The following is a 24,891-nucleotide window of genomic DNA, read 5'->3' as shown; positions in this document are numbered from 1 at the left end:
GTGTGTGGAAATTTATTATGATAATTGTTGCTTTTATTTTTTATTTCCCTGAACTCAAAGATAATTAATGCCAGTATGTGTCCTGGTGTCTGACTCCCTTAATTGCCCCTATGGTGCCTTGGGTGTTTGAAAATTCACTCACTCAGAGGCGCCTCTTTTTTGTTTCCTTTTTTTTTTTTTTTTTTCTCTTTTCTTTTTGACTTGTTTTCCTCGAGCTGTTCATTAGTGCCTAAAATATTTGATTACATTTAATTGTCATGTCTTCAATTCTGTGCACCTGCCTCAATTTATGTAGTGGGGGAAAACAGGACCTACAGAAGCTAAAAAATGCAATGAGGAATAGAATGTTAAAAAGAATTCCCCTGCAAAGGGTAATTGGGGTTAAATATGGAAGCAAACTAACCATATTTTCAGTTAGGTTTTCCTAGCTGTTACGATAGCACCAAAGGATTTACAGCATAATGGTTTCATTTTTAATGTTTCTGAAACATTTCCACATCTAAAAGTCTTATCCCCACTTTAACATTCCTAATTATTTTAAACCATACCTCTATCATGAGAAAGTCCACAGGGTGTTGGTCCTGCCTAGCCAGCAGTACTGAGCACCAGTCCTACTCAAAGATGTGCTGCTCTAGCACAAATCCTTCCTTGCTCTTGCCAGTTTCCTTTTAGTAAAATATGCACATTTTACTACCATGGAATTTTCTCTTAAGAGCCCTGAAATGGTTAAAGGTTTTCTGGCTGATACTTTATTTTTTAAAACACAGCTTACAGCATTTGCAAAGCAGTCAAAATTACCAGTAGAAATTAGCATCATTGAATATTCAAATTCCCCTGGCATCAGTAGAGAAGGTATAAGAGATACAGTAAAAGAGAAAAATCATACGCATTTTTAAAGAGGGAAATTACATCATCACATGTTTTTGCTAATCTGTATTGTGTCTCCTTATGTATCTCTAAGGGGTAGCATAAACCTGTAGAACAGCTTTGAAGAATTTTTCCTTTTTTTCCTTTTTCAAAAGAAAATTAATGAAATTACTTTAAACACATTTGATGCTGCCATTACATGAAAAAAATTTGTTTCAAGACTACAGAAGTGAGACAAAAGTATCACCTGCTGACAGCTATGTTAACTATTGAGACCCATGAAGTACTCTTTGCCAAGGAAATTCCACAATTCACATGCAGTAGCATCTTGATACTTCACTTCTCTGCATTATAAATGTTACCTGGGGCCTTTTACAGCAACAGTTACTGATCCATATAAATCAAGGATCAGAAAACAATTTATCCCTGGCATCTCTTGCTAAGTAAGGCATATACTGAAAGATAGAGACACTGTCATCTCTGCTTTTTAAACTAATAATATTAAAAATAGTCATAAACTGTAATAAACTGTCACAGTTTGCCAAAACACTATCACACAATAAACATTTTACATTCATATCTACATTTCACTTTGTTGCGGAAAGTGTAGAGCAGTCATCAAATGCTAGAATTTAATCTTATATAGAAACAGCTACAGCATAAAGCAGCACATGGAATACATTGATCGAAGGTGTGATGACACAGATAAACAGAGATTGAGTCCAACCCCTCTGCCAGAGCAGGATCACCTAAAGTAGGTCACACAGGAATGCATCTAGGCAGGCTTTGAAAGTCTCCAGAGAAACTCAACAACCCCTCTGGGCAGCCTGCTGCAGGGCTCTGCCACGCTTACCATAAAGTGTCTTCTTGTGTTGAAGTGGAAGCTCCTGTGATCTAGCTTGTACCCACTGTTCTTTGTCCAGTCACTGGGCACCACTGAAAAGAGACTAGCACCTTCACTGTGACACACATCCTCATATATTTATATGTGTTCATCTCTACTCATTCCCAGGAAGGTTGTGCATCCACCTCTATCTGGTGACCACATTCAATGTAAACACAGAATATAATCTCTACCTACAATACTGCACTTAAGCTTTCCACCTCAGCTACTAGCAGAGTTTGAGGTTACCAAGTTTAGCAGTTTTTGCTGTTCTGCTTGGAGCCATTCCACAATTGCTCTTTTTTTCTCTACTACTTGCAGAAGCACACATGTACCAATATAGAAGCCAGCATAGATGCCACTCTACACAGCAACTCTCAGGCTGCATTTTTCTGCATCTCTGTCATGAGCACATCAATATTAAGCAGAACATAACTACATAAAAAATAAATTAGATAATAAGAGTTTAAAGCTGGAACATAAAAAGTAAAGCTTCTCAGACAGGCAAGGAACACAGCAACAGTTGAGAATATGCACAGTGTATGTCACGGCTGGGTCCTGCATGTGCATTTGTCACATACAGAGTGAATCTGCACATGAAAGATCTCTTAGATACTTGCACACCACGTGGAGCACAGAACCACAAGCAAAAATACAAGTTTATGCAGCAAGTATAATAACTAGAAGTTTAAAGATACATGCAGTGTTATAACAAGATAAACTTTTGGAGTTTTCACTTTTCCAGTTCTTCAGTTAGGCTCATTCTGATGGCATCTCCTTCACTTTTCTGTTTACAGGACCTGAGCTTCCTGGTGTTCCCATCAACAGATGAACTATTCCACACTATTGACTTAGAGGCTCATAAAGAACTCATCATACGATAAAGACTTACAAACACATGGCCTCATTTGTGATCAAGAAGGGAAAAACAAATACTCTCTTGTAAGCCTGGCTTTAACTTTTTCTCAGCTCTAGGTTCCAGCATGGTTCTTGTTTTTAAGCTCCTCATGAAAAATATAATTTTGACAGAATCTATAAGCTGTCTGTAACAACCACCAAGCGATTGATTTTCAGACCAATGCTCTTTTAAAATGTTTGTGCGCTTTTATGATGAAGTCCCCAAAAAGTGAAATGATTACAGAGTTGTGGTAATCTTAAGTATTTCAAATCTGATATCCCTCTAGCATATAAATCAACAGTCAAGAATTAATGAGAGTTTTTGTTATAACTTCTGAATTTTGAAAAAAAATACTCTAACCATTTAAAAAGTGAATTCAATGTAGTAATCTTCCCCTGTGTGTATTATGAACAACCTCCCATTTACCCCATAAAAACCTGAAGACAGTCATACTCCTCCCCTTGAAAGTCAGGTTTAAGCACAAAAGTTTGGTGAGAAAGAAAAAAAAAAACCAATCAAAAATTCATCCATAAGTGAGCAAATTCTAAACTAAGTATGTCTATGCAGCCTATTCTTTGTAGGTAAATTACCTTGATATTTCTGTTTTATTTATCCCAAGTATTAAAATAACTAAAGAGGAAGATGTGGGAGGCATAGAGCAGTTAATGTCAAGGACACTTCATGCAATACCATGAATGTTCCAGCACACTCAAATAAACAGGTTTCTCTAGAGATTGTTTGAAGGAAAATAATGTAATTGCACAAAAAGCATAAGCTGAGTGTGTGTGTGCAGAAAAAAGAAAACCAGAGAGACAGGCAGCAGTCATGCTTCTTGTAGCTGATTGCATGTGGTGAATAATTGATCATTCCTTCCTTCCTTCTGATGAGTTCACTACTCCTCTCAGTGCTTCACTTCTACAAGTGTCATGATCACTATTAAACCAGCAGAGGAACCCAACAACCCCTTGAGAATACCTCCCATCTAAGATGTCTTTTAAAGCACCAGCTGAAACATTAAACACGAAAAGCAAGAAAAGGATTCTGAAGCTTTTTTCCTTTTGCTCTATGGTGCAATGCTCTGCTTGATAGGCATCATCCTACAGCTCAATACTGCACTTACAGTGCCTTCTATTTATAACAAAGGAAGAGAAGGTATTCAGTTTGCTGAATATATATATTTTTTTCCTTCAATTAACAGCATCATTTATAGGCTTTAAAACAACTTCAGAGTTAATTTGTGCTTTTGAAAACAATAGCCAAATTACATAGCCCAGACTGTGGTATGACTTGCTACTGAATAGATGAGATAATGCACTAAGAACTTTACTCATTTCTAATCCTAAAGGCAAAACTGCCCTGCACAAAACAGGATTTTTGCTTGGTTTTAGTGATCCACAGGAGTAATTAAAAAGTAAGTGTTTTTTCCTGAATTCAGTAAGATACTTACTGTGGAATTTTTGAGACTGTTAAGGAATCTAAGAGCTCAAATGGACAAAGCTGTGGGTAAGGGCAGATTAACCTCAAACATTTTGGTAAATAAATAAACCTCAAACAATTTGGTAAAAAAATTTTACAATATCAGTACTTACATAACTGGAAGCAAAAAAGTTATACTGCAAATCAACTGGCAACTAAAAGCTCTAGCTATGCTAGATGCCATACGTGCACACAAATTTATTTGCTAGACCACAGTGTTCTCACTATTTGAACAGACCAATACGAAAGATAAGGGGGGAGGAAACCCCTAAATTGTCTCTATTTTGCAAACAGGCTACAAAGACACAAATGCATTACTCCTCCCATCTCAGGAAGCTAAGGCAGAAACAAGAATTAAACAGAGAGCTCCCCTCTGAAGTTAGTGATCTTAGAATCATAAAATGGGTTGAGTTTGAAGAAAACTTCAAGATAATATAGTTCAAACTCCCTTGCCATGGGCAGGGACACCTCCCAGTAGACCAGGATTCTCAAAGTCTCCACTCAGCCTGGCCTTAAACACTTCCAGGGATGAGGTGTCCACAATTTCTCTGGGCAACCTGTTGCACTGCCTAACCACCCTCACAGTAAAGAGCTTCTTAATGTCCAGTCTAAATCTATGCTAGTTCAAACTGTTGGATGTTGTCCTATTGCCACGTGCCCTTATGAACACCCTCTCCAGCTTTTCTAGATGCACCCTTCAGGTACTGATACTAAATGCTACAGGAATTGATCCTCGGCTTCGACTTGGGAGCACACTACTGAGAATAGCTCCCTTTTCTCCAGTTGAAACCATTTCACTAAACTCATATGAAACTTTTTATTCTTTCAAAAAGCCATTTTTGGCAAGGTCACTATTAATGGGGAAGTCATCCAGACTCACTGAGTGGTTCACCGCTGTTTTTTGTTTAAATTCCACACAAAAAAAATGGCCTGCTTTAAAGGACTTCTGCTCCAATTATATGAAGAGATAAAATTACATAAAAGAGGAAAGCAAAAATAAAAATGGGTTGACAAACAGAACTACCTCAAACAACCTGGAAAGAAATGAGAAAAGTCTGTGCAGACAGAAAAAAACCCTATGAGTATGGGTAAAGTTAATGTACAGAAAGAAAAATATGCCAGATTTTGAGTGAAAGGCATTCTCATCTGTCAGAAAAAGCACCATTGTCCTCCAATGTGAGTGATGGCAGGGTTATTTTGTCAGAATACAGACAGAATATACTACTCTGGAGTTTTTTTGCTCTTAAACATCATCCTCTTCTTATTTATGTGAATCATTTGTCTTTTTGCCCAAGGAAGGCTTATGACCAGTAGCTAGGAAACTCAGGGGCATAATCTGAAAAGCTGTCTTTGTAGACACAGAAGTGATGAAACAATGCATTTTGGACTCCATTAAACCACATTCACATGGCTCAAAGCAAACTGAAAGGCTTGAATTTATACTGAAGACTATACACAAGCAATTTCTACTGTGCAGCTTCAGTGGGCTAGGAACACAGGCATGGTCAGTTAGCAGCTAACAAGCAGCAAATAAGTAAGCCATAAGGATCTGCCAGCCTGACATTATCTGTCTGTACTCTCTGTTAGAGACTCATGGACACACAGAGACATTGCTCTGGCAGGATAAGATCATAAGAATGGACTATCATAGAGAGGACTGTAGCTTTCTGACATTTATAGACAAACAAGCAGCAGCACCTAACATAAACGTGTCATTCTCACTCCTTCAGACTATCTCCTCCACCGTTTTGATATAAACCTTGAGAGAGAAATTTACATCAAGACCCAACCCTGGCTTGCCAGCCACATTCGCACTTCAGACAGGACAGCAAAACACAGTCACACAGGTCACTGATAAGCACAACTGAAACCCAGCCCATGCTTTTTGCAACACTTGGGCATCTTCTAACCACATTTTGGCAAAAATGTTCCTATATTCCCAGTTCTACATTAAAGGCCAGGTAGAGTTTGTGTAGGCTTTGTTGGCCAAATGCTTTTATCCTACTAACTATAGGAATTGTTCATCCTTGAAAGTTGAGGTTAAAAGGAGGGAATTTTCCTCATGTTCTCCTTGGGTCTTAGGACAAACCTTAGGTCAGTTTCAAGAAGCCATTTACATGTTGATATTTTGCACAAGAGTATACTAACTGAAAAGCAGATCTGCACAGATCATTGTAACTGGAAGCAATTGCTATACTACCAAGCTTTCTTTGATGTTGTTTGCCACAGTATATCTTGGAAATTATGCATTGGAATTGCCTTGGAAATATTAATAATGTTGCCAAATAAAGGTTAACAAGAAAGGTTTTCTGTCTCTGAATGTTTTTGACATATCAAACATTTTTTTCATCCTGACTCAGAAGACTTAATTTTTGTTTTGAACTCAGTTACATGTAATACTGCAGATTACCATAATTTTATATGAAGCTGTTTGAACAAAAATAGAGGAACATTTTAATTACAAATATTCAAATGGGATATTCCTACATATTTCAGATGTTATTTCTGAAACAGACACCTACCGAAAGCCTGTACTTTCCTACAAATACTTTTTATTTCCCTACCTACTCTACTGCTGGTAAATCTAGCTCCAAACTATGAAGTTGTGTCAGAAGTTTACAGATAAGTAAATGTTGTACATGAAATTGTTGCTTCTTTGAGATATTGTTACTCCTTTCTAAAGGAGAACATCAAATAAATCCATTAAAGATTTGCTCATGCTTTTAGCTAATGCTATTAGCTGACATTGCCACACGAATTTTAGATTTAATAGGTACATTAAGCTGAAGGATACACAGGCAAGTTGAAACAGCACAGCTTGAACTAAACAGAAGGGAAAGAAAAGCAGCAACCCAAGCCTCTTTTCACAGAAGTACAAGCACAAAACAGACTTAAAACACTTTTTCACAGGTAGATGCTCCTCCACTCTGATATAATCTAAGAGTATAACAAACAAGAACTCTTGTTTTCTCAGTCCTAAAGCAAAAGGAATATGAGCACTCATAGAATCACAGAGTGCTTTTCTTCAAACTTATTTCCCTAATCTAGCAAATAAAAAGTATAGCTCTTTCCAACAGTGACAGTTCACACACAATAACTCACTTAAAAGATTTTTTTTCTTGAATTCACTATCTTTATATCAATAAAACACTAGTTATAATGTACATAAAGAACTAACTAGAAATCTAAACTGCCAAAATGCAGGAAACTTGCACATTCTCATTAAGTAATAGAATTGTTTTGGTTGGAAAAGACTTCTGAGATTGAGTCTAATTATCAAATAATTTCCTTTTTTTAATTAGGAAAACCACAAAAACAGTAACCAAAAAAGCAAACCAAATTACACCTGATGTTTATTCCAGTCCCAAGAGTGGAAAATGAGACCAGCTTCACCAGTCATGATTTTAAAGATTGTAAAGGTATTCTGCGCCTTCTCTTTTAAGTAAAAACATGCAAATAAAACCTAAGAGTATGGATAATTATAGTATCTAGAGTTCATGAAAACAACTTAGTGTATTTATTTTTAGATATTCACTGTTCAGAGAAAGATAGCAGAAAGATATTTACACAAACTTTCACAATTATTTACTTCATGTTGACTCTGTTTCCACTCAGTACCCTGTAAGAGAAGGGTGCTCATTAGCTGTGCATAGCCTACAGTTACTTGACTAGAATACTGCCATATTTACTGGCTAGTGCTCTCCAGAAGTCTGATCACCTGAAGAGCTTACAGTGAAAACATAAAAATAGTAATAACACCCCACACCAAATGTAGAAACCAGAGTGCAATTTTAAAGACTAGTAAAGTACCTCCTGCTGGGCAAAGGCATTTGCTTCCTCTCCATCTTACCTGCCCTGTTGCAAATCTCTAAGCATATTGCTGTGTGTTTCAAGTTAATTTGACAAGAGTTAATTGTACTCTTTTGGTGGACATTGCCTACCTAGTTTTCTTCAAGGCTTTCTATACGGTTCCCCAACAACTTCCTCCTGGAGAAACACATATGTTGTGGTCCAGATGAGTGATATGTGCAGCGAGTGGGGAACTGGCTGACATCCTGCACTTAGAGTGAGCTCTTTCCTGAACTGGTAACCTGTTCAAGTAGGGCGCCTCAGGAATTGATATTGAACCTAACACTACTTACTGTCATTCTAAGTCACATACATGATGGGATCAAGTGTATCTTGATGAAGTTTGATGATGACACCAAATATATTCGTTCTCAAATTTCAGTTCTTTCTTATGGCCCTTTCAACTTCCTTGAAGAAACTGATGCTTTGTCAGACTAGAAGTAATTTCTTGCCCTTGACTGAATAATTCACTATCCCTTGTTTCAATAAAGAGTAGAGCTTGCCTTTAACTCCATCATTCACCCACTCCACTCTCTCAGAGTAAAAGATCTAACAAAGCCTCCCCATTCACAAGCTTCTTCTACATTGATGTGTATTTTGATATAAACATGTAAATAGCATCAAATGGATTTTGGTCAAAACTGATACAATTATAATCCGTAACTATGAGAGCCACTGAAGAGTTGGATAGCAGCAAATGCCATTACAGCAATTTTAAACCACACTTATTTTTTTTCAACATTGTAGATTATTAAGATTAATTACTAGTAAAACATTACAGACTGCTTAGACTTCACACCATATCTGTAAAAAGTTATCACTTAAGCTGTCACACCTGCTTCATTGCAAATTAGTACTCTTAAATCCTTCTACTCTAGAGCTTATCATTTAAAAAGGTCAATTACTTCCCTAAAGGGATTTCATAATTTGTTTTGTATTTTCAGAGAATTTTCAAGTCTTACTGCTTGTTTTTCTATACACTTAACAGCAGCATTTATGTTCTTCACTAATCAGTGGTATACACATCTACACATTCTTCAGGTATAGAAACCAATATGAGACATAATTTCTGTAAGCTTCAAGTACAAGTTCACCTCTTCAGTGTCCTTTCTTTCAAGTCTGTACTATTCCTGGTAATATTTCTCTGTGGTTCTGCTGAAAATTCAACCTGTGCAATACAGGAGCCTTTGCTATTTGCTCTTTAAAACAGCATTTCTGTTTCCCATTTTTTCCTGTTCTGCTCCACAAAAATCCGCTCCAAACAGATCAATGCTACGTGACCACATGGAGATAGATCTATCAGCAGGATTTCCAGGACAACACATAAGCTTAGGTTATCAAGCAACAAATGAACAGATGGTCCTGTCATTCCTTATTTCAGAAAAGGTGATTCCAGTGATAACATCTGCTAATAAGCCTTTCTTGAGTACCCTTTAGAAAGTCAGCAAGCAATGGTGTTAGAAATGAAAGATCAAATTGGGTCAGGCATGCTCTTCTCAAGGTGCACTGTAGCTTTCATAAAGGTAATAGCAAAATGGATTGAATGTTCACTCCACATCACTTTCTTTTAAAGGACTAAAAGAACGTCAAGGATTCAAGGATGTGAAAGGAAGGAGAGGAAGTACTTAGGACTACACAGATTGTGAATGATTATGGAAATGTACCAGAACTGATTTTTAATTTATTTTTTTTTTTAGGTTTTAGTTTGTGGGTCAAGATGAAAATTTTTTTTCTACTACTGGAATAATTTAAACAAAAAATCTGACCTCCAGATTTCCCTGTAAATGTACTGCATCATCAATAAGGTGGGATCCATTTTCATTGTTATGTTATTTACCATCCATAAAGACAAGAGTCCACAAAATATTATAGTCACTGATATTAAAAAAAAATGAATTAAATTTTAAATGAAAGCCAACTGTTTTAGACTATCGGCGATTGTTTAATAGACTTTTCATCTTTGAATATTATAAGATCAGTTTTTGAAGGTATTAGGGAACTACCAGGTGTGTATCAACTCAGATTTTCACAACTCCCAGCTCAGCATTTTCACAGAGTTCTTCTGCAATGTTTATATTTTAACACAGGCTCTTGTACATCCTGATTAGACTGTGAGCTCATTTGCTAGCAGAACCTAAAGAAACAAATGAGGTTGCACAAGCCTAATGTTCCCCATATTCTGCCATGTCCTTCAACTACAGAATAGAGCTCACTGTGCCACGAAAGCCATTTCCCTCTGGTTGCTTCAGTGAGAACACTTTGAATACGATCCATCTGTTTCAATCACAGTCTTCTTTCAACAGAGTGATTCTACTATTATCTTAAGAATGTAGCTTATGAGAGAGCACAAATAGCTCCCCAAACGATGTTGAATATCAAATTACATCCATTCCGTTTTCTATTTCAATTTCCTGACCAGCATCAGAGAGTAGCAGAGATGTAAAAACCACGTTCTAGACCCATTTTTCCCCATGACATCTGTACCAGCATCTGCAGAGAACTGAAGTAGCAGCAAAAAAGGTCAATACTCAGAGAAGCACCAGAGATCGAATGATGCTCAGATATATTCCTCAGACTTCTAAAATATAGTTCATATGTATGTGCAAAGCTCAAATAATGCAGAAGCTTGACACTAGAAATTCTGAAGACTATTCTTTAAAAAGTTTAAAATTAGCAGAAACTAGTGATAGTTTTAGAACTTTTGCAGACAAAACGAAACAGAAAGCCTATATGACAAAAATAGGACTCAACCAGTCTGAGACCATCCACCACAGCAAGCTTCCACACACTTTGAACATTAGCAGCTCAGCCCAGCTCATGTCAAATACCCAATTTAAGCATGAATTGCCTAAAAAAAGATCATAAGACTTAATAAGAGCAATTATCAAGCACAACTATGTACTAATACTGTGTAGGATAAGATGACATTCACACAAATTGCAATCAATAAATGCAATACTGACCACACCTCACTTCCAAAATGTGGTTTCCTTTTCTCCAAACAGCACTGTGTTCTCCTTGCATATGAAAAAGGGATACTAAGGAGCAATCATCAGTGAGTGCTCATGCTTAGCTGCACTGCTTACAGTAACATTCTAGTGAGTTTCAGGAAGCTGTACTGATTTCTATCAGCTGAAGCTCCACATTCTCTGGTCAGATGAAAATGAGCACACCTGTGTCATTAACCAAGACCGATCAGGAATAACCTTCCTGCTCTATGCCAACATGTACTTATCCACATAATTTGAAAATCTGTCTCATATGGTGTCTGCCATAACCAACTGCTTTTACTGCTTAATTATTCTCAACATGTCAGCATTCCATTTTGATTATGATTTGCTACTATTACAGGGGTAAAGAATCACTGCTAAATTTCAGGTTTCTGTGTTTGTTTTTAATGATTTGGATGTAGCTTACAGACTACCCAACCTCTTATTCTGCTTCTGTTGCATGGCAGAGGGCAGGGTAATACCAATATTTTTTGCCGAAATATTTTAAATACATGTGGTTTAATTGCAAGCTTAGTTTTATTTAGTTACTACATTCTGTGGAGAGTGAGAAGGAGGGATACTGATCTTGTTTAGGATCATAAAGATCCAGAATGGTAATAAGTAAGCTCATAATCTGTTACTCTGTGAAGCTAGGATATCTAGCAAGTTGTAAAATACAAACACTAGCAGATACAATATCAAAGGGAGATTTTTTAAAAGAACATAGTTTCACTTTTCCATAACTGTCTATAGTGGATTCCTGTGTGTAACATGCAATTTAATATTGGTGTTAAAAAAAAAAAAGGTAGAAAATAGACTACTTTAGAATTCTGTTGAAATACTTTTCCTGAATGTTAATATATTCATGAATGTATATGTAAACAGGCAGATATCATGAACTATTTATAAAATGATAATACTTTACTAGGGAAATATCATCTTGATTATATTACCATGAAATGCAATCTGATTAATTTATTTACTTAATAATGTCTCTTGGAATTAAATGCTTCAATTACAGTCATTACAATTGAAAACAACAGGTAAATAGAGACTAAATAAAATACATGGGTCCTAAATCAAGCTTCACTGATAGCAAACTCAGGTTCTTACACCATAAAATGTCTTTAAAGAGGGTACCACTAGAAATAGACCCTTCAGACTGTGAAACACTTAAGGCCCAGAAACAGAACAAAACTTCATAAGGTGAAGTAAAAAGAAAATCCTCGAAGACCAGGCCCAGTAACTCATTCACAAGCTATAACTGTATCAGCAAACACTACTAAAGGTGCACTAAAACACTGCTGCAATCAATCACCAGTAGTGTTTCCATGATGACCAGATCTCTGCCAAATGTACAGATAAGACAAAGCTTTCTGCCAAGCTTCACCGTTCATTAATCTATTCTACTTTATAGCTCTAAAGAACAATGCCAAAGGGCCCAGTAGGTTGTGGTGTTTGCAGGTTATGGATATAGTACCTCACTTAGCAGGCAACACAACATCATGAGAACTAGAAGCTATTTTGGAAGCTGCATGAAGCTCCAGAAGGATTTGATTGCATACTGTCTGGTCACGAATCTAGACAAAGTAAGGATTGTTTTCACTTCGTCTGAATATGCACAACAAGAATTGAACCAAAAATTGAAACAGGTATCTTCAGTAACTTGTACATTCATATTTCAGAGCAGTCATCTCCGAGTGGATTACCTGTCAGAAGCAAGCAAGAAGGCCCTCCTTTGGGACAGAAAAACAGTGGAGATTCTCAAGCACTATTTAGGGAAGATAATCTTATCTCTAATATCCAATCTGTTTCACAAAAGATAAATTCTCTACCACCCTATATAAGTAATAGATTATTTACATTTTGGGCACCTACACTTAAATTCCACATATTGAAAAACACATGGAAGAAAGTATAGTTTACATTCCTGTATTATGTTTTGTCATAGACTAATGGTAACAGACAGATACCAGATTTTTTTAGATTTCTTTTGATATTTAGATAAGTGTCTTCCAAGCTTATAATTATTTTAACATTAAACAAATGAAGATTAGACACTGAAGTACCAAAATTTGTTACAACAGATTTCACACTTCAGCATGCTTTCAGGTCAGTGGTAGCAGTTTGTATAACATGTTGAATTCATTGCTTCACTAAATCATGTTCAAAGAATAATGGCTCACAGTACCCATTCTAGGTGTTCCATCGATCAGACTTCTGAATGCATTTCATATGCTGAACATCTGATAACTTTCAAAGTGGTTTGTTTGGGGTTTTGTTTGTTTGTTTGTTTGTTTGTTTTTGGATGTAGGAGGGCATTGTGCATCCCCAAACAATATATGAAATTTCAGCTAATGAAAAGCTTTGTATATCTTAAATAGCTTTCAAGAAAAGGAAAGAAAGAGGCTTATAAATATCCAGGCACAGTTTGGATACTTTTGATTAAGGACTATCAGATATCACACCGTCTAAACCTCTTTATTTTTCACTACTGCTCTTTATGTTTGAAAACCATAGCAACGAAACAGAGGTGTGACTACAGTGACAGACCATGCATTCATCATAGGTGCAAGGAAAATCTCCCTGAACAACTGCCCCCCAGAGTTTCTTTCTGCCTTTCCTTTGTGGTTAAAAAAAAAAAATATTCAACAGCATGCTTGAAATAGAGCTACACTATGACAATTCCCTAATTAACCTGATTGTGACAGACACAAAGTAAATGAATGGACAAGAAACAATGGGCACAAACTGAAATACAAGAAAATCTATTTAAACCTAGGGGAAAAAAGGATTTTTTTTTTTAAACAAAAGCAAGGAAGGAACGCATGCTATGAAACCTAAAACATGACAATCTAAATATGCTCCAGGACACCTCTGTATACAGACTCCCTAGAGGTTACTTCACAATTTCATTTTACAAAGGAAAATGAATTCCACAAGTCATGCACAAAGCTTGTAAAGCAAACAGGGATTTTGTATCTTCAACACAGAGCCTCAGTCAGACAAATGTACTGAAGATCCATAGAGAAACATGTTTCAAAATACTTTTGGGAAACAGACCTGTTACTGAAAGGATGAGACACTTTGTAACTATTTATGCTTTGCACTGCATTCTGCTTCCATACTGCTGATAACCCCAACCAACCAAAAAAACAGAAAAGAAGAAGCAACAAAGCTTGTAGTTAACAGAGATACAGTTAACAGGAACTGAATGTCAGAATGCCTTTTATTTTATCTAAGTGCATAACTAAACCCAGTTCAGTTTCTGGGATGGAAGCAGAGTTTGGAGTTTATTTGTTTTGGTTCCCTTGGGTGGCTTGCTCATCTGCTCCAGCTTCTCCCTTTAGCTGAGAAAATGCAACCAAGGGTTCATACATAGCCTTATATTTAAATGCAGCACTACAGGTAAATTCCTACATCCTTTCTTAGAACTATACATCCATGTGACTGAGTAATCTAGAGAGATCCCCAATTAATGAGACACTCAAATTTTGTAAGATAAGGGCTAATGTTCGGCTTGTGATGCTGTGTGATGAGTTTTCCTTCTACTTTCACTGTTATTTATTTTAAAATTACAGTTCAGTGAGATTCTTGGATTTCACCCCAATATGACTGTGTCAGTCCTCCACAGGTACTCAATACGCTTCTCCCTTTAACACTGGATGTATGCTGAAGCACTTAGCTGAACTGGGGCCAATAGAAAACAATCAATACCAGATCTTCTCATAAGGACAGCCCATTAATAAGAGTACCAAAGTAAAATGGTGAGTTTATTACCCTGCTGCTGTGTGTTATTAGCAGGTTTGAGTCACAGGAAAGACTCTTAGAAAATGAAACAGACTAAGCACGGCTGTAGCCTAGGTACAGCCCCGAGAAGTATTGCTTCTCTCAGTTTGAAATTCTGGCTGAAGTGTCATGGCATGGGCATTCTATGAACTACTTCTTCAAATGTTCTTGTCATGTCAATATAAGTAAACAGATACACACAAGAAGACTGATAAAGTGCAAAGTTATTCAAAAATATTCACGAGGACTGATTCCAAGGTAGTGGAAAATATTTAGCTGATGTCTCAGATATTAGATTTGGAAAATTCAAAAGAAATGCTGGAACTCCTCAGCAATAACTACTTGTATTAAAAAAAAATCCTACATTTCAAAGAGGTAAGACTGAAGTTAGAGACTTCAATGCCAACCAATACAGCATAGAAACTCCACCATTTCTAAGGTTCATTCACATCAGTCAAATTGGTGAATGCTTGAAGCATATCTTTCAGAGAAAACAAACATATTTCCAAGATTAAAAAGAACTAATATTACTTACAATGAAATTTAACAGATGAAAGACTCGAGTAAATTTTGTTTAAAATGTTGATTTAGATTTAACAGTGAATACTCACAACAGCCATTTAGAAAGGCAGAAATAGACAGGACAACAGGGCAATAGAGTGTGCCTAATTCATTCCAATTCACAGAGTAATGCATTTCTATTCACATGGTGATGCATTCTGGTTTCCAACATAAGAATCCAATCTACTTGATGTTTACTAGATTTGAAACAAAATCATAGCAGCAGAAAACTGACAGTGTCTATTTTTGCTAAATAGAGAAGTACTTTATAAATAGCTTTCCTCTGTTCTTAAACAGTGTTGGGTTTATTTATCAACACACATATTATGACAGTACATCTGAACTATTCACAAGCAATCCCAATACTCAGATGTACTTTTGTTTGACAACTGATGTTTAGTTTGTTTTACACTTACACTAAGGAAAGCTCTTAACTCTAACATCCGTGGAATTGTCACAATCTCTTTTTTCACTTTTGCTTCATATGAGGTCTGAATATGTACCTGCTCCTTGTTATGTGTGCAGACCGATCAGTATTCATATTAAGAAACACAAGCAAACAAACGAAGTGGGTTATTTTGAATTGTAACAAGCTCGTAGATAAGCTCAATTTAGATTACAGTTCTGCCTGTGTAACACTCTGAAGGCTTTAGTAATAGCAAAAACCCAAAGTATAAGACATTTTTTGAACTAAGTTTTCTCTCAAATGCTTTTCCAGTTCTTTTAATTAATTTTCTGAAACAAATAAACACCTAATCCACCAAAAAAAAACCCAAACCCACCATATATATATATGTGTGTGTGTGTGTATTTCAGACATACTATGAAAGGTATATCATAGCCTGGTTTGATACAGCAAATTAAGTGAGCTAAACTGTTTTGAATAACATTTTGAACACGAATTTTCCCTGGAACTTTGGTTTCTAAATGTTTAAATGTCCCCACAAATGCCCATTCCTCTCTTTGTTTGCCATATAAACAATACTATGTTTTTTAACACCATGCAGTAAAAGTTTGCACGTTCATATAGCTAAACTATCTTTTTATTGACCCATCTACTCTGAATTTCAGTCTAATGTAGTTCCAAACTGCCTCCATAATGATCAAAGTTATCCAATGTATTCTTTCTTCATGACAAAAAGAACAGAATAAAGCAATATAGTTTTATTATTTAATCTACTTTATTAACAGGTCTAAGCAGCCTTTCCCTATAACAATTGTAGGATAGTACTTAGAACATGAATGTGCATTGATAGTATTTTCAGCACTAAGCAACTTAGAACTTCCTGAGTTGTGTATTAGAGCACATGAATACATAGGTGAGAACTTGAAAGATTACATCTTTTGGGAAAGTTCTGAAGACCAACAGAGATGTGGGCAAAAGGAAAGATGTCTGTCAGTCAGCTCAAATCAGGAATTACACATTTCTGAGTATGCTGATTGTAAAGAGAGCTTTGCTGGACTACGATGCAGGAGATAAACTGGGAAAGAGATGTTCTTTTCTACCTGTTGTCTCTATGTCTCCACATATTTATAGCAGTATTAGATTAAATGGCAGAATGAAAAGAAAGCAATTATAAGAAATTAATAAATAAAAGGAGCAAAGCATTTCCGTAAGTATTATAGCTTCTTCCTGTGCTGCAAGCTAGAAGGCAGTTCCTAAAGATAACTGTTTGTCAGTTAACTATACTATCACAATTTGCTCATTAGATGAATGCGCATTCAAACAAATTTCATTCTTAAGTAAACTCAGCTCAGCCCCAAAAACATACCATTTACATAGCAATCCACCCAGAATATCTTGCAATTAGAACACTGATCTTGCTTGATCTTAAACTATCCTATCTCAGGTCACAGAAGTGACTGAAACACTGAAATTCACCTTGAATATTACTACATTACTGGCCCTTTTTATGACCTGACATTTTAACAGTGCAATCTAAATGCTATCAGTAAGTATTAGTGAAAGTGTATCCTTGATCTGCACTTATTTTAGTTCACTAAAGGTCCCATTTGTTTTTATTGAGGTTAATGGATCTGTGAATACAGATCCATTAACCTCAGAATTTTTAAATGTTAAATCAGCAGCTTTAAATAAATGTTAACATGAGGCAGCAATTACTGATACCATAATACCAACTGGAGGGCAAAGTTTGGAGCATGGGCTCCTGAGAATATGTTAAACAATCCAAACCCCTTGAAAAATAAACCAAAAACCACCACAATGAAATCCACCAATATAAAACTGAATATTCTCTGCAGCTATGAGCATTAAAAACTAATTTCCTTGAAAAAAAAACCAAAAAAAAAAACAAAACAAAAAACCAACCAAAAAAAAAAAAAAAAAAAAAAAACAAAAAAAACCCCAAAACCACAAAAGAAACCAAACCCCTAAACTACTACCACAGCAACAAAAACAAAACCATTTAACTGGAGACTTATGTATCTGCTAATTCACTAGGTTTTTTGCTTTGAAGAATTGTCTTAAACACTGTATCTGCAAAGTGATGATTTACACACTCACCCTATTATTACTTTCAAAATTAATGTCACAAGCAGCACTTACAAACTAAAGTTGTTATACCCCAAATGGTGATTATGCAGTGTTTGAAGAGCTTGACATTTAGAATCCGAGTTTAGTGCAGACCAGCTATTTAAGATCAATGGCAACTGCTACAGAGAAGAACTGCTCTGAGGGAAGTCAGTAGGAGCTTTGTCGTTAGTAAGAACAGTGTTGTGTAGCCCTGCTAGCTGTAAGACAGATTCTTGAACAGCAATCCAAGAGCATGCCAGCAGAGATTCCCCCAGCCTTCAGTAACAAGACAGAAGGAAGTTGCCACAGAATGCTTTATTTTGTTTACAATTATTGCAACTGCTTAAAATGTGCCCTGCTTTTTAAGACACTATTTCTATCCAAACTGCCATGCCTTATAAAGATGAAATACAATAACATTTCATGTTTACTCATCCTAATTTTATGGGATCCTTGTTCATCAATCTACCACCAAAACTGATAGTAGATCAGAAAAAAAAAAGGGGGGCAAGGGGGCGGGAGGGGCTCTTTTTGATTCCTGCCTGCCTTAAACTCCAATTACATTAATGTAAGACTATTTTAATTCCAGTCAATTACATCACTAACAACTTGTTACCCCAGGGATAACAGAATATACAGAGCCTAGGACAGGGTTTTTCTAAATAACACAAGTTAAATTTCAACATAAAACCAACATACAACACTGAGACATACAATGTCTTTCAGATCTTACTACTTAATACTCAATTATAACATCTGACACCACAGATACCATAAAGAAGAGAATTACTTTAAAAGAAATACATTAAGAAGATGAAAAATATGCTTACCAGATTCATCTATTTTTAAGAACTGCAAATAGCTCCAAACATAAAAAGAGCACAAAAAAATAGCTGTTGCCAAATGCATCTCCATGCTCTTCCACATCTACCACAATCAACCACCTGCCTTCTCCTTAACAACATACTTCAGCCAAACTTCACACAGAATAACTCAGATCAGCTGTGCTTGTGACTGCATCCTTAAAAGGATAACACAAGTCTGTAGTTCTCCAAGAGAAAAGCTACAGAATAATTTCAGAATATATTTTATTTACATAACACTTTTCCAAAATAAACACCGAAAGTTACCATTCACTCCAACCCAAATTTGTGACCAGTACTGACTCAAAATTATGAGTGATCTAAAATCTTCCTAATATGGCCTTTGAACATTAATTTGAATACCCTTTTGGCAAGCCTGGAGCAACTTTCAGGTGAAACCACTTGTAATCCAATTGTGTACAAACAGGTATATCAGAGAAGTGTCTATATTGAAAGCACACATTTTAGTCAGCTGAATGTAGTTGATGTTGAACCAGTGCCTCCTGCACATAATGGAGAAAATAGTTAAAGACAAAAGTTTTTATGTAGAAAATCACTTCAATCCCCTTCGCATCTCCTTCCCAGACCCAGAACAGAGAGAAACACTTCTGTGATAATGAACAAACCAAGTAAATCAAAGCTAATATAAACCCACTTGCTGTTCAACATTATCTGTAATTAAAGTTAAACTGGAATGGGAGCATGTTCCTTCACACAACTCCCACTTGTTTCCCTCCACCCCAATCAACTAAAGCACAGTGCTGAAGTTGCTCTGTGACTAGGGATCTTCACACTGATAAGTAGTAGTCCTAATTATATAAGATATTGTAAAAGAGGTGCAGTTGCTAACTAGCCCTTTACATGATTAGGAAGAAACTCATCTTACAGAAAGGAAAAAAGTAGAGATGCTCTGAAGTTACTTTTCACACCATTCAACACTGCTATTACAGAACATTAAATATAACCCTACTGCTTGTGATTCAGCACCTATTGTACTTAGCATGATTAGTTGCAGAGTAAAGAGATATTGCTGCAGACCTCCCTTCCTAATAACAAAAGGCATAGAATTAAACACTGTCCTCAACAAAACCAACCTGTTCTTGCAGCAGTTTCACAGTCACCTGTGAATACCATTGCTATCTTGCTCTCTTGAAAGTAGAGTGGATTTCTGAAAAAGCTAACGTCTAACTCATTGAGTGAGGTGATATTTAGACTAGCTTTCAGGAGTGTTTATGGCTGTTGAAGCATACTATGTATCTGCTGATTAAGAAGAGGTCTTGAGAAATATACCTGATGGCAAGCAGGAGAGGACAGAAAGAGCATTCCCACAGCAATAATCATCAAATCAGGAGAGGGTTACCAACACTATACTTTCTAAGAAATCCCCTTGAACCACCTTCAGAAGATAGCACTTGGGAAAGCAACTTTGTAAGTGGATTCATCTTTGGAGATGGTGCTTTTCCAGAAAGGATTACAGTGTGATTTGTGCTTGGTGAGGATACTATTGTGAAAGGCATGTCCATACTGAAACATGAGTACAAATGCTGGAAATCAAAAACTATTTATCTATCAGAAAGGAAGAATATGCTGATTATAGTTCCCAAACAATTTGGGTTATGGAATACTGAGTTTATTAAATTTGCAAAGGTACTGAAAGAGAAAAAGACTGCAAACCCTTTGACAAAAATCCCAACAAGAGACCGAAGAACTCATTAGTCATTGCAAGTGTACTGATATGCAGTGATTACATGCAAGACACATGTGTATTGCTTGTGATGGTACCATCTGTTACATAGCAATTTAAAATAGATTTAGCCATTAGCTGTTCTACCACTTGCACAAATATTGCTGGTGTACTGCATGTTCCTAGTGTCATGGATTGAGTTGCTGACATTCAATACCATGCTGCCATTATGCCAGCCTCAAAACACTGCTCAAATCTGAGAGTTAAGTGCCATCAACACTCTTGCATTACTTCACTACAGATTGACTTTAAGTTAAATAAGCCACAGGCTTTCTTGACAAGTTCTGCTGGTTTAGTTTTGTGGGTACATGGGCAAGTCATCGTGCTCCCATCCACTGCCATCATCTCAACAGAGTTTGAGAGACCTAATACACCATCTCCAAGAAACTGTAGCTACAAACAACTTTTCAATATCTGGGAACTGTAACAGAAAAGCTCTTGAAATTGAGGCTCTTGAAGGGGCTTCCTCATCTCCAGCAGGTCATTTTCAGGAACTGTCCTTACCCCTCAAAATCAGTCTTGCAGTCTGTGCTGGTGTGAGAAATAGTTGTAAGCTTACATGGAATAGCATATATCCTTTTAAATATATACATATGCATGTGTGTGTGTATACACACACAGAGATCTCCTGATTATCAATGCCACCCATATTATGCACACCTATGCATATAAATATATGCACATACTAACACAATATATATATGTGTGAATATATATATATTAATAATGTTTTGCAGATCTACTCACTATATATTAGATTATTTATCTTTAATAATAACATGAGTAGTTGGATATTTACAGATTTAGATTGTTAGGATTTATCACAAAAATCAGTTAGACATGCCAGTATATTTGAATAGATGTACTAAAAAAGTTTCTGTTAACACTAACAATTAGGAAGAAAAAGCATATGAGCCTAGACTTGAATGGAAAAGAAAATACAGAAACTTTCTATTTTAGAAAGTGAAGGAAAGAAACAAAAGCCTCAATGGGTTTTTTTTTTGCTGCACCTAAACTTTTCAGCTCTGGACATATATCTAATAAAATCATTCAGCTCTAATTCATAGACTTAGGCAGATCTGGTAGATGTGGTGCTCCACTGCACCTTAATAGGTAATTGGTAAAAAGGATGTTCTCTGCTTTCTTTCTCTGATAATGTTAAACACATATTGACAGGATGCCTTGGTGCTGCTCGACGTTTGGCACTTAGGAGAAGTTCAATTAATCAACCTTTCATCTGTCTGTCCACATAAGATACAGCTTTACTTTCCTGTAGCTAATTGCTAAACCAGAGTACCTACTCACTCTGCAAATCTAAAGCCCAGGCATTCACTCAGGAGAGTCCAAGTACCTGCAAGGAGCCGGCAGGGAGCAGCTCAGTAACATTTCACATTATATTCTTCTCCTCCCCCACTGCAAGTTTTTGTCCACAGAAGCTAGAACAACAAGTGTGCCTAATTTACAAGACTCCCTGCACATCTGCACTCAGTTAACATGTTGTACTTCATACTGAAGGCATGTGGGTACTGTATCTCCTAGCACGAACTAGATTTAGAAACATTTCTGTTTTATATAGGGATGAAAACAGATTCCTACTTGTAAGCCAATTAAACATTGTCTCAGTGCTCAGAGGTTAATATGGTTAGGAGCTTAGAAGTGCATAGTTCTTCTACTGGAAATAATAAGTGGATGGCAGACAAAGAATTAATAAATTATCTTAATCTGTCTTGGTTTACCAATATAAAAACCCTGCAGATGGTTTTGAACAGAATTGTTTAGTAGCATAATTCAAGCATACCCAAGGTGATTATCAGACAGAAGTTTAATCAGAAGTTTCTTCTTGGACAATTCCCTACATGTCTTTTTTTTCCTGCAGAGAGCAAATTATTCTCTGAACATCTTAATTTATGTTGGTCTCTGTATACTTTGGCTCAGAGCTCCAAAATGTAACTAAAACAGGATTCATTGGTCACATTCAAGTTAAGTTTTAAATTGTCTCCAATGCACTCTTTTGCTTGACAAAGAAGAAGCAGGAAAGGTTTCCTGGTTTCAAATTAAATTTAGCTGACTCACATAGTAGGTAGCATTCTCCTTAAAGTACCACCAAAAATACGGTTCTTCATATCTACTTAAGAAATGGACTCAATAAAGTGATCTTAGCAGTGTAGCTCTGGATGAAATGCAATCCCAAAAACTTGACTAAAATGACTTCCCAAAGTTCAGAAATAAGAGGAAAAACAGAAGAAATCCAATATTTTATTATTAATGAAAATAATACAGTGCTGTTGCAATACTTGTATTAAAGCACTTGTATTTGTGTTGGTTTCAAGAGAAGCCACCAGAGTTTTTAAGGCTGAGAGTTATTTGACCCTTGGTCAAATTAGAAATGTGATTTCAGGAGCTATAGTGACTACAGGTTATCAGATTGTCTAGAACTGTCTTGAAAACAGACATGAGAGAGATTCTTTTAGAAGTATGTAGCTGAAATAAATCAGGCAGCCTTAACCCAAATGCAGCAAAAAGCACAAAGAAGAGAATGCTACTGAGCATATTACTAAATGCAGCAGGAAAAAAAAAAAAGAAAGACCTAGTCTTCTACCTTGAAAGCATCTGTAAATGTGTAATATTTTAAATTTTCTACTTAAAACAGAATTAACCCAAAGGATATTGTTGTGGTAGGCCTGATAGGCCCAAAATAGACTTATACAGGTCCTGCCTTGCCTAGACATGCTTTTCTGCTCCACTAGAGAGAAAAGCATGGGAAATGGACACGAAAGAACCTGCAGCCACTGAGTCTGGCCTGCCCAGGGTCCTGTGGTAAACAAGGTACCCACATTTAGCTTGTGCCTGCCTAGTGCAAGGCCTGTGCTTTTCCCAAATGTGGATAACAGTGAGCCTATGGCTTTGCCTAATATGGTACAGTTTCTCTAACTGCCACTTTGATTGGCTATTCTGTGTCCACAAGGCAATTACTCTTGGCCCACATTGATAAAAGGAGATATGCAAGTAAACAACGTGTTTTGCTCCCCTGCTTTTCTCTGCTGTGCTCAGCTGTTCTCTGCTGTTGCCTGCTGCAATTGCTTACTGCCTTATTGTTTGCCTGGTGAACTCCACTGCCGCGAGTTACTGGGAGCAGACCCTGGATGTGTGCATGCAATCAGCCTGCGTGGTCTGCGTGACATTGTGCTGAGACTGCATGACATCCTGCCTCTACCCCGACAGTTCTGCTCAGAAGAGCCAGGAGAACAAAGTCAGAGATGGTCTGCTTCTTTTCCCTGAAGCCGAGAAGATTCAAGTCTCAATGTCCAACAAGACAGAGTCCCCTGAAAGCATTTGGGCACTGTCTGGACTGTGGCTAAGCCCCACAAGTCGGGCAATAATAATTTGTAAGTAAATGCTTAAATGCCTCTTTGTAATTCTTCATTGCCTTCTGGCATTAGCAGAAAGAGCATCCTTGTGTCCAACTACTGGGCAAGTGGCATGTTGATGCCAAGTGGCATTTGACCATGGGAATCTTCCAGTTAAATTAATGTTTAAATATTTTGCTGGTTATTACTAGATCTAGATATTAGCCATAGAATGTTTCCATGACTGTGTAAGAACCACCACATTATTAAAATTAGTGGTCAGGAGTGGTGAGAGTTCTGAATATCAAAATTAATAAAGAATATTAAACCTGGAAAAAATATCATATTGCGTTAATTAATTTCCCCTCCACAACAGGCACATGTCCCCCTCCAAATCTGAAAAATCTCACTACATGTCCAGGTCAGGACACCACTGAAGATACAGTAAAAAAATACTCTTCTCTCATACATTACAAATGCACAAGACAATGATTTAAAATACAGAACTCTCCACTTTGTATTCTGAAATTTAAGTTGGTAGATAAATATCACAAAGTTCAAACCAAAACGTGGTAAGAGAGGTCAAAATATACCTCAACCTCTACCATATCTCAAAATGTATTCTTACTGCATTTAGGTTACAACTACATGTCACTTCCCATCAGAATATCTGTACCAGGACCAGATTATTTGTGCTGGTTATGATTACAGAAATTAAATACAAGCCAGTGAAATTCTTGAAAGCTAGCACATTTATAATCTCTCTGATGATAAAGAAAGAAAATGGTATCATTTATTCAGGACTGCAGACTTCAGTACTCCAAATTGTTCTCATTGTACCTGTTGCTTGTATTAATCCTGTCATTATGTCTTAACAACTTAAGTTCATTTAACAACAGAAAATCATTTTAACATGTTTGGATCTTAGTTATCAAGGAGATTACTACATAGCATGAACTTTAATATAGAATGAAAAATATTTTATGGGACTCTTGTCTTCTTAAAAACAATGAAAGTTTTATCATCATTACCACTTCTCATAAAACAATTCCACTTTCTTCTACAGAAATAGGAGCAAGTTACACATGCAG

The 24,891-nt window shown here is 36.4% G+C and overlaps 1 protein-coding gene across 30 annotated transcripts in view; it reads right to left on the bottom strand.

Annotated features, from left to right (window-relative positions):
- The window catches only part of TENM2 (teneurin transmembrane protein 2), a 1,869,083-nt gene that overhangs the window by 1,182,027 nt on the left and 662,165 nt on the right, over positions 1–24,891 (bottom strand). Inside the window, exon 1 of one of the 30 annotated variants that reach the window (XM_064161571.1) lies at positions 19,804–19,822. The exons of 25 other annotated variants lie outside the window; for them this stretch is intronic. The gene's annotated coding sequence lies outside the window, so the exon portion shown is untranslated. Of the gene's footprint in view, positions 1–10,936; positions 11,025–17,879; positions 17,945–18,676; positions 18,779–19,803; positions 19,823–24,891 lie in introns of those variants that run through there. 4 more of the 30 variants (XM_064161566.1, XM_064161569.1, XM_064161568.1 and 1 more) reach the window with 4 other exon arrangements.

Source organism: Pogoniulus pusillus, chromosome 22, assembly GCF_015220805.1.
Source record: "Pogoniulus pusillus isolate bPogPus1 chromosome 22, bPogPus1.pri, whole genome shotgun sequence".
NCBI classification, from domain to species: Eukaryota; Metazoa; Chordata; class Aves; order Piciformes; family Lybiidae; genus Pogoniulus; species Pogoniulus pusillus.
Note: the sequence above shows the minus strand (reverse complement) of the source record. Positions and strands in the feature narration are given on the sequence as shown.